Below are 11561 nucleotides of genomic sequence, written 5' to 3'. Positions count from 1 at the left end.
CTTGGGGGTGTTAAAGTGAACTCTACTCATTATGCTGTGGGAAAAGGTTTTTCCTTAATGACTCGAAAACATGGGCTTGTTATTCTGAAAAAGCAGAGTACATCCTCATTCCACACAAACAATGTGACATGGACCTGGAGCCCGGCCAAGGTTTTCTATGAATAGAACTTAGCAAAGAGAGTGTTAGAAACACTTCGTATTCGCAGGGCAATCCTGGATGCTTGATCCCAACAAAGGAGATGATTTACCTGCTCTTCAAAGGTAGAAGTTAAGAGGATTCCCTCTTGCCCTTCTACACAGCATGGGACCAGGGCTTCCTGGTGAGCATAGTAAGCTGAGATAATGTTGGCGCCTGCCATCTGAGAGACATTTGCTTTCGAATTGTTCTTCCAGAAGTAACATGGATTTCGATGGAGAGAGTATACATAAATGATCTGCTCGAGGAGCGGTCGATGTTGTTGAACAGGGAAGTACCAGCTGGTCTGGCCTGCACTGAGCTCTGCTAATGCTGGGCTTTGGTCTAGGCTTGTTTGATGACAAGGAAAAGAGATCCAATCAAAGGGGTTCAAGTTCAAGTTAAAAAAAAAAATGTGGGTGAGTGGGTGGCTTTTTTTGGGGGGGGGGGGTTTTGGCCATGCCTTGAGGCATGCGGGACCTTAGTTTCCTGAAACAGGGATCTAACCCGTGCCCTCTGCAGTGAAAGCGTGGAGTCCTAACCACTGGACCACCAGGGAAGTCCGGGGGGCTATTTTAAGGATACAGAAATCTTATAAAGTATGTCTGGCCCTATGGCACGGGAGAGGCATCTGGAATAGAGACAACTCCTCTCTCTCCCTCTGTGGTCACTTTGTTCCTCATCTTGTTTCACTGTTTATGCCTGGTGCACTCTCCTCTCTAAGTGGCTTCTTGTGTATCATATCAATAATATCAATGGTAGCTTACACTTTTTTTTTTTTTGCCATATGCGGGCCTCTCACTTTTGTGGCCTCCCCCGTTGCGGAACACAGGCTCCGGATGCGCAGGCTCAGTGGCCATGGCTCCCGGGCCCAGCCGCTCCGCGGCATGTGGGATCTTCCCGGAGCGGGTCACGAACCCGCGTCCCCTGCATTGGCAGGTGGACTCTCAACCACTGCGCCACCAGGGAAGCCCTGGTAGCTTACACTTTTGAGTGTTTATTCTGCACAAGCCTTGTTCTAAGAGTTTTATATATATTAATTTGTTTAGGCTTCACAACAACCCCATGAGGCAGGTACTATTTTTATACCCACTTATTAGATGAGTACTCTGAGGCATAGTGAGGTAGGGTAGCTTGCCCAGGGTTAGCAGCTAATATGTGGCAGAGCTGGGTCTCAAACTCAGTCATTTTGGCTCCGTTTTGGCTCCAGCTCTACTTTGACTTGCACAAGGTATTGCCATGTTTTGGCAGTAATTTTTTCCCCCAACTCTACATAACCTCTTATTTCTAGAGCTCAAGCTCATTGGTTGACTATAGAGCAGTCTCTGGGTACATAAGCACAGATTTTTGAAAGAAAAATTCTGCTTGGTCAACAGGCCAATTAATTCATCGTTTTGAAAAAATATTATCTATTGTAGCTCTTTCACTATGCATTCAAGCTCTTTTTTGACGGTAAGTGACAGAAACCCAGTATAAAATCATTTAACTAAAAAAGGGAATTTATTAGTTCTCCTAACTGAGAAGCCCAGAAAGTAGGTCTTGCTAGTTTCAGGTCTGGCTTAATCCAGGCGCTACACTTATGTCATCAGGGTTCTGTCTCACTCCCCATCTCTCAGAAGCAGGGGTCAGCGATTGCTGGTCTAATGTAGTGACTACAGAACTTCCCAATAGCCTGACCTTAGGAGAAACACTTAGGTGCCAGGAGACGTGAATCTGGTCCGTTTTGCACACCCAGTGAGGGGTGTGAAATTGGGCAAGTCACTCAATCTCTCTGGACCACAGTTTCCTCGTCTGGAAAATGAGGATCTTGGTTCACTGACCTCTAGAGACCCCTTTCACTTTTAAAAGTCTACTATTATATCTTAAAGATCTTAAATTATACTTTGTTCCTCTGAGCCACAATGATTGTCTTATTACTCAAACTGATTGAGAGCAGAAGACTGAATCCAGCGAGGACGTGTGTGAGCAGGGAGACTCACGGGCATACTGCAGCGTTGGCTTCCCATACAACGCAATTCGATAACAGAGCTCTCACCTGCCCTCCATTTTCTCCCACTGTCTAGCACAGTGCCTGAAACTCCAGTATTGATACAATTTAGGTTTTAGGTCAGAGACCCAAGTTATTTTGCACTATGCTTGCCCAGTTCTCTCTAATCACACTGATTTTAGTGCATCTTGTTCTCTTGTCTATAATGCTCCCCTGAACCCCCTCCTTTGCTGATTTAACTCAGTCGTTCTTTAAATTTCATTCTAATTGTCCACTTTTTTACGGAAACTTTCCCTAGATTCCTAGACTTGGCTAAATTACTCTCTGGTTTGCTCTCCAAGCATCATGCAGTTTCTCTGCAGGCATCTATGAGAGATGCAATTATCTAGCAATTAGGCACACTAAGTCTTTTCTTGAGACCATAAGCTCCATGATGGTACAAACTGCATCTAATTATTTTTTCTCACCAGTTATCTCTAGGAAGTAGCACAGTGCTTGGCATATAGTAAGGAGTCAATAAATGTGTGTTAAATTTTTAGTTTTAAGCTGGTTTGCTTCATCAGGAAAAATTGTAGAGAGTGAAGTTTCCCTTCTGTGCATTTCTCTTCAACTTACATTCTACAGGTGTGGTCTGTGGTTGACTAAGAAAGTGATAGGGGAGGGGAAAAGGACCCGGAACTCCCACCCTCTCACTTAGTCAGGAGATAGCAGGTGTGATCAGGCTTTTCTTCCTTGGCATTTTCCCTCTCCATGTAAACCCTTAACACCAAGCACCATGAAGAACCAAAGACTCTCTTAGGAGACGCTATGTCCAACCCTCACTTGGCAGGATGTGAAAACCACCCTGCCTCTGAATTCACATACCCAGGGCATGCTTCTGTGTTAGCTGGTGTTCAGTGATCAAAGATAGAGCTTGGTTGTTGTTAACAGTGGCCATAAGAGGGGAAGCAGATCCATCTTTCAATCCACACCTCTTTTCACTATGTAAGGAAGAACTGCAACCTCCATGGGTCCTTGACACCTGGGCTGTGCCAGCTCAAGGACAGACCCCAAAGCAGAATAGGATGGTGACATTTGGCTTTACCTCGTTTCCTTCCATTCTCCTCAAGATCTTGGAGGACTGCCTATGGTACTGACAAATCTGCTGAGAGAGTCAAGAGAGGGGGGAGCTCGCTAATGTGGAGAGTGCGGACAGGACGAAAGGACGAATACAGCTGTGCAGGTCTGCGCTGGAAACTCCAGCATGCTGCCCAGAGACTCCTTCAGGAATGAAGGACTGCCTCATCATTTGCTGGGAGTGCTGCCAGCAGGCAGATGCCCTCAGCTGCCAGCTTCCTTTCAGAATTGCCTCTGCTAAGGAGAGTCTTTCTGTGGGGGGCTGCCTGCATACATAGACTAGCCAACATGGGGGTCTAAAGTCCCAGTCCCCTTGCCCCAGCATGAGACAGCTCTGAATGGTCTTCCCAGCTTCAAAACTCCCAGCAGGCTCCCCTGAGTTTTCTGTGGAGACAGCATCACAGGTCAGCTTTTCCCTATGTCTAATCCTGTTCCCTTGGCCTCCCCCACCCCTCCCTCCCTTCCCTCCCACAGGTGTTGCTCCAAGGTTGCTCCCTAATAAACCACTGGCACATTCATCTCCATCTCAGAGTTAGCTTCCCAGGGAACTCAACCTGTGAAAAGCACCCAGCCTAGAGGGTACTGGGGGTTTCCACACAACCTGCATTCGCTCACCAAGTTGTAGCCAGTGTGGTGCAACGGCTGCTTTTTTTGTGACCATTTGCCGTGAGTGGGTGCGTTTTTTTGGTAACTCTTCTGCCTGCAGGGGGCGCCTTTGTGTAGTTCATCAGCTGGGAGTAACCACTTTTGTAACTTATCTGCCTAGTGGGTGTTCTTTTGCAATCTGCATTAAGCCACTAGAAAGTGTCTTTTGCCAACCCAAGCTTTCCGTATTGCCAGTGTGCAGGCCTGTTGCTTAAGTTTGGATAAACTACAAAAAAGATAAAAATATTTCTGGGAAAAAAATCAAGGAGGAAGTGAAATAAAGTGTCTTGAATTTGAGGTAAAAAATAAACTAAAAGGAAATTCCATAGGTAGTTCATCAGAGCTCAGGTCCTTGGGATTTTATTAATCTGAAGGGGAAAAATGCAAAACGGAAATCGCTCTTCAGAATTAAAGGCGACTCTTGAGGTGGCAGGAAAATGGCTGTGGAGTCCATTGCTATTTGCTATTTAGGCACAATCAAAAAATATTTTTCAGTGTTGTGTGGCACCTCCTGGGTATTGCAATAGCTCACCACAATACCATGGGCTCTTGGCAAACAATAGGCAGGAACCAGAGAAAAGGCACCACAATTCCATCAGGACTACTTAAATTTAATTTTAGGCCAAGTAAAAGAAACTCTAGATGGAATATCCAAAGTGTTCACAGAGTAAAAATAGAAAAATTCCTTTGTAAAGAGGACTTGAGAGAGTGAGATAGGTTTGAAGATTTGCTTTGAATTATTTGGATGTGTTACCTCCCTGGAGAGAATGTAAGCTCTTTAAAGACAGGGTAAGTCATTGTGTATCCTTGATAAATGTGGTCCAACATTTCACACGTACTAGTACAACAAAAGCAATAGTTAGGAATGAATGAATGAATGAATGAATCCAGCCCCTACTGATCAACCCTGGTCTTTTCACTAGATGCCTTTTCACTGATTTAGTCATTCAATAAATTTACTAGCTTCCCTCCATGAACCAGATCCTAGATCGACAGAGGGAGAGGACAGACTGTTATAGAGAGAGGATAATACAGTGGGCTAACCTCTGAAGTGAGGTGTTTCCAGGTCTACAAGGGACTCAAGGAAGCATCTCAGAGAAGGAGAACTGAGATATGTAGAGGGCTGATGAGGCACAATGTAGGTCAATGAAATTTGAGGCAGAGGGAAGAGCATATGCAAAGGCATGGAGATTTGTGAGATCACAGCACATCTGGGGAATATTAAGTAATTCCATATGGTTAATGGATGGAAGGGATGGAGGAATTTAAGACAAAGTTGTAGAAGCAGGTTCAAGGCAGATTATGCAAGGTCTTCAGTGCTGTATACAGGAGGTTGATTTTTCTCCTGTAGCAAACAAGTACAAACTGTACACAATTTTGTGCTCAATTGTATAATGATGAATTCAATTGTATACTGGTGTAATGGACACAGAATGAAGGTGAAGAAGTGTTCTCTTAGCTTTGTCAAGGTAGATATAGCCCAGTGATGAAACAATGAGAATGATGCGTACCAGCGTCAGGAAGTTTGAGCTGTCAGGCTGTTTATTATGTGATGGGATGACCTCATATCCAGACCTGGAGAAACACAGATAGTACCCTTACATGTATAGAGAACTTTCAGTCCTCAAAGCTCCTCTAAATATGACACCATTTCGATCCTTACATGAGGCTGTGAGATGCGCAGGGGCAGAGATGTCCTAGACTCTCCAGTGGGGAGTTAAACAGTATATCTAAAATCACACAACAGTTTATGGCAGACACCTCCTCTCTGTAGAAATTTACGGTTGCCAGAAGTGATCCATCTACTGGGAAGGCAGAAGACTGTAGGTGGGCCTTTCCACACTATTAGTTAATAATCCCTGTGGAAATGTGGCCCTGGACGAGCAGACCCACTGGGGAACACACCTAAACGGGAGATGTGTCAGGGTAAGGTGACCCAAAATTCAGAGTGCCGAAGATGTATGGGTTCGGGGTGCTTCATGACCCCAGATTTGCCTGTTACTGGTACTCTAGCTACTCATCTGCAGCCCATGTTAAATTTTACTGGATCTGAGCAAAGTAATACAGAGTCTTCTTTAGCAAGATTCCCTAATTGGGAGACAGAGAGTGCGTAGCCAGCCATAGTAAAGAAAGCAGTAAGTCTGGGGAGGAATAAAATGCTTCATGAAAAAGGAAGCAGGTGTCATTGGCTCCAAAGTCTGTAGTTAGAGTTCGTTTGCTTGTTTGTTTTAGCACTTTGCACAAATATGAGGGTAAGCAAAGTGAAAAAAACCTAAAAATTTTAAATATGTTTGGAATCAAATATTAAGATGAAGATTTTTGCATTACTTTTGAGTGTGTTTTATTTTTATTTTTCAAATGGAGTATTTGCCAAAGGAATGATTGCAGTTTTAAAAGTTTGGACCAAAGATCCATAGATAGGCATAGTTCAAATTTCCTATCCTACAGTTTAAATGGAGAATCCTGGCATATGTTTTTGCGGCTCTCCAAACCAGTCATTAACTTTACATTTATTATGTTCAGCCTAGTATTTAGTCCATACAGAATATATTGCCAGGACAGTTTTTTATTTTATCTTGGATGTTTATTTTTTTTGAAAATAGAGTATACTTATAACTTAATAGTCAAGAACCAAAATTACAATGTGGTTACATTGCCACCACCATCTTAAAAATGTCTCCAGAGAGAGCAAAAACTTTTAACAGAATAAAAACACATTAAAATTTTAAAATTATGGTTATCTTTCACAATTTAAAATGAGTTCCCTTTTTTTTTTTTTTGCGGTACGCGGGCCTCTCACCGCTGTGGCCTCTCCCGTTGTGGAGCACAGGCTCCGGACGCGCAGGCCCAGCAGCCATGGCTCACGGGCCCAGACGCTCCGCGGCACGTGGGATCCTCCCAGACCGGGGCACGAACCCGTGTCCCCTGCATCGGCAGGCGGACTCTCAACCACTGCGCCACCAGGGAAGCCCTGAGTTCCCATTTTATATGGTTTTTTTCAATAGAGGTAAAATTTAAAAGGAATATGTTACTTTAAAACTAAAGTAAATGTGGTTTTTTTTGTTCTTGAATATAAAAGTAATAAAAGACTTCTGTCAAAATGGCTCAATAAGTTCACGTTTGAGTAATCCCTTCTGTGCCAAACACGTATACTGAGAAAATAAAAAAGACATAGCCAGATTAGAAAACAAGATAAATACCCTCATGAACGATCCTCATGAAACGGAAGACGCTTGAATGCGGTGAGCAGGGCTAAAGCTATGAGCTTGCTGAGCTCTGGGTTGGAGCCGGAGATTTAGCTTCTGCAGGACAATGGGGACAAAAAAGCAATTTGAAAGACAGGGGACAGAATTCAGACTCCCTTGAAATGAAAAGATAGGGTGGGCCTCAGCAGATATGAAAGGGGGTTGAAACCTCTGCCAGAAGCTGTGATTTAAGGAAGTTTCTGAACTAGGGAAATCCTGCTGATGTAGTCCTATGAACCGAGATGCCCTTTGGCTGGCTGGCTGGATCTGCAGTCTCTCCAAAACCGTCTCCGTGCAAGCTCTGTGCCTGGCGAGGTTCAGTGGAGGGCCAGTGGCACCTGAGGGAGTCAGCTACAAAACCACTAAATAGGGAAAGGAGCATGGAGAAGGAAGAGAGAGAGAAAAATCCACAAAAACAGATTCCTAAAACTTTTCACTCAAAATTATGCCTGCATACCAGAGTTCCAAAATACATGCTAAGAAAAACATCTAATAAAAATCAACAGTTGGAGCATGGATTTTCTAAAAATGGAGTTAATTTTATAAAACCTGAGAACTTCAACAGACATTTAAAATTTTTACACAGAAATACATACATGAATGTAAGTAGAACAGAAAGAAATGTGTTAAGAATAGATGGTTATGGGCTTCCCTGGTGATGCAGTGGTTGAGAGTCCGCCTGCCGATGCAGGGGACGCGGGTTCGTGCCATGGTCCGGGAAGATCCCACATGCCGCGGAGCGGCTAGGCCCGTGAGCCATGGCCGCTGAGCCTGTGCGTCCGGAGCCTGTGCTCCGCAACGGGAGAGGCCACAACAGTGAGAGGCCCACGTACAGCAAAAAAAAAAAAAAAAAAAGAATAGATGGTTAAGAGAACCAGTTAGAAATCTTGGAAATATAAAATATAATTATTAAATAAAATATTTAGCAAGTGAAGTAAACCCCCTGGACTGGATACAGAGACAGAATTATGAATTAGTAGGTGGTACTGAGAAATTCAGTCAATGGAACATACGGAGACAAATAAAAACCTTAATGAGCCATGAAGCGCCCATATTGGAGACTCTGAGCCTCTCCTTCATTGGTATTCTAGAAGAAGAGATCAAGAATTGTACAGAGGCAGTAAATAGTTAAAAACCAAATTGAAAAAGAACATGAGTTCTCATATTGAAAATGTACTCCAAAGGGTAAAAATAAATTACATAAATCTACATTGAGATACATTACAATGAAACTGTGGAACAGTAGGAATAAAGAAAAAAATTAACTTTCCAGCGTGAAAAGGCAGATTACTCTCAAAAGAATAGCCACTGGTCTAACAGCAGATTTCTTATTGGCAGCGATAGATACAACGAGAAATTGGAATAATATCATCAATGTTCTAGGAAAAATGATTATCAGCAAGACTTTCTACATCCAAATAAACACTTGTTCAAGGCTGAGGATGAAGTTATGGCAGTTTCTGACATACAAACTAAAGGAATTTACCATCTATTGGTCCTCAGCGGAAAAAAATGCTATTGTATGTACTTCAACAAAAGGAAGAGCAAACCCAAATAAAATGTATGGAATTAAAGACACAATTGTGAACACAGGAATCAATTTTTTTATGTTGGTAAATTTTATTAAAAACTGACATACAAATAAATGATCATTGTATGTGTGTGAGTATGGGCATCTGTGTACATGTGTTTAAAAATGGGTAAAACTAAATTTTGACAATATTACAATAGGAAATAATGTTGAAAGAGTAAAGTATGTTGAGATCTTTCATTTGTTCAGAAGGAGGATAGAATAACTTCAGGAAGAAATATTCAATTAGTTTTAAAAATATACATACTTAAGAATAACCACAAAAAGTAAAAATACAGCCAATAACTTCAAACCTTACTGAGGAAAAAAGAGAATGAATGAAGGAAACTTTACCATCCTTTTAAAGAATTATTTCTGCCCTCTGTTAAATTTATGAGTAGAAAAAGTTTAAAAGGTAATAGAAGAAATAAATTCAGATAGACCAGTAAGTTTAATAAATGTGAGTGGATTCCCTCCCTCTCCATTAAAAAAATAGAGGTTATTAGATTGGATGCCAAAAACTCAAAATCTATCTGCTTTCAAAAGCCATCCTCTAAAATAAAAAGATATTAAAAAGACTGAAAATCAAGGAATGGAGAAAAGATATCTTGGGCAAATATGGAAATTAATACTTGTACATTCATATACTTTAAGATTATTTTAAAACTTTAATGTGAAAATGAAAGTATTTCTGTAATCCCCTCTCTCCATATCACCAAGGATAGTTTTATGTATAAAATAATATGTTCTTCAATTCACCAAAAAACTGTACATACCATACCATACCATATATCATCCCATGCAATAAGGAAGATGCAATTTATTCATATTGTCTCTGAATTATTCAGCTCTTAATGGGCTGTTTCCTAGTGACTCAGACTTTGAGGGCTAAGTTGGCCCCAGCAGTACTGGGACCTGAGGACATGTCAATGCACCATCATACATCCATTCATTGAGGAGAACATCATACATATGAAATCATAATATTAGGGAAGACAAAATTCTTATCGTAAAAACAAATAGTTATGGGGTGTAGTGAATGCCTTACAACAGGTGTGTTTCCCCCAAAGTGGAGCCTAAGATAAAGTCTTGCATGTGGATATTTTTAAGTATTCTCAGGGAGCAGGAGAGAGGTGTAGAGAAGAAAACAGGGAAGCAGGAAAAGGCATTGTTAGAATGTGTTATCAAGTTGACAGGTTTGGGGCAATTGGTCCTCCATCCACAGGCCTTGTTAGAAAACTTACTCAATATATCTCAGAATGGTACTCTTGTAAGATGACACGGTGAAGCATTTATCCATTAGCTTCCATTCTCCACTAGTCATGGGAAACCCCAGGGGGTAACCTCTCCTACATTTCTAGGCTGTGTTCATTCCTGTCTACATCCAACTTCGAAATGATGGAGAAGCCCCAGGCTGTGATGCGAGAGGTACTTAGCATGGGTCTGAGGGGAAAGTGCTAAAAGTTATACCTCGAGAAGCTTGTCAGAGTCCCTGTGGAACTAGCTGCCCCTTCAGTGGCTGAAATAAAGGAGGGCAGAGAGGATCTGAGATGGTTCACAATGTGCTGGGTACAGACCTTAACTTTGCATTTTCAGAGAAGACATCTTCAAACAGTCTACGCAGCAGCTACAAGTTACCTGAGTTAAAATAGAGGACCGCTTTGATAGAGTTGATCATTGGATTACCCACCCAACTTATACACTTAGACCTTTTTGCCCTCTATGTGAATAATGAGAACCTACAGCAACTTACACCCTGTAAGTAGACAGAAAAAGCAATTTAGGAGGAGGATGGAGAATTCAAGTTGGTGGTGAGAAAGGAAGGTAATCCGTGTGAACAGAAGCTGCTAAAATTACATTAAAACCATTTCAGAACATTTGCTTTCTCTTGGCTGATTGCCTGAAGAAAGGATTTGATTGGGATAGTGTGCCACCACCCAATATGCAGCAGGCAGAGTTAGTGACATCACGCCTAGGAGACTGGCTTCCTCCTGCCCAGCCCATTCATGCTGGCCTTTCATCTGTCTCAGGCACTGGCCTCTGGCCACATAAGCTGTGGCCATAGTAATTGGCTTGGTTTCACTCAGGGGCAGGGGTAAAAATTATAGCCACTTGGACAGAAAAATGCCATTTGGAGTCTCTTTTCCTAAAAGAGATTGTGTAACTGATAGGCATGTTAATGCTTTGTGACCTTTCTAGTACAATCTGGCTTTTCTCTCTAGTTCTTGATGTGGCTGGAGCACACTGTGGAGCACACCTGCACTGGAGGATTACCCCCTACTAGCCCTGAAGTACATCTGACTAGGATGGAAGAGTGGTAAGAGGTAGTAAATAGGAGTGACGATGTAGAACAAAATATTACCATTGTAACATCTGACACCAGAATTTCCCTTGGGGAAGAATCAATCTGCAAAACGTGGCCTCTCCATGTAGGCTGGAAGGGCTGATAGCTTTAGGGAAAATAATCCCTCTGCATGCAGAAGGAAAGGGATTTTCTTATTTCTCTAGGTGAGGAGAGAGAGGGTCATCTGATTTCAGCTCTGTGATACTGGGCTACTTCTCCACCTGTCAATGAAACCTGCTGCCTCCCTTCTGGGAAATGGAGATGTTAGTAAGTTGATGTAAGCAATTAAAATAGTATTTCGTGCTTTAGACTGGATAGGGGTGGAGACGTGAGAGAACAGAGGAGAGAGAGGAACCAATGAGGCTGAGAGAGGTTGAGGCCAGGTAAGGTGAAGGGGCATGAAGCTCAAACTCACAGCTGGATTGGTTGGGGGGCATTTCAAGGACAGCGATACCTAGGATTTAATTTGCAAGTGTTTT

This window comes from Stenella coeruleoalba (assembly GCF_951394435.1).
Source record: "Stenella coeruleoalba genome assembly, chromosome: 3".
In the NCBI taxonomy this organism is placed as follows: domain Eukaryota; kingdom Metazoa; phylum Chordata; class Mammalia; order Artiodactyla; family Delphinidae; genus Stenella; species Stenella coeruleoalba.
The sequence above is the reverse complement of the archived record's forward strand: the minus strand, read 5'-3'. Positions refer to the sequence as shown.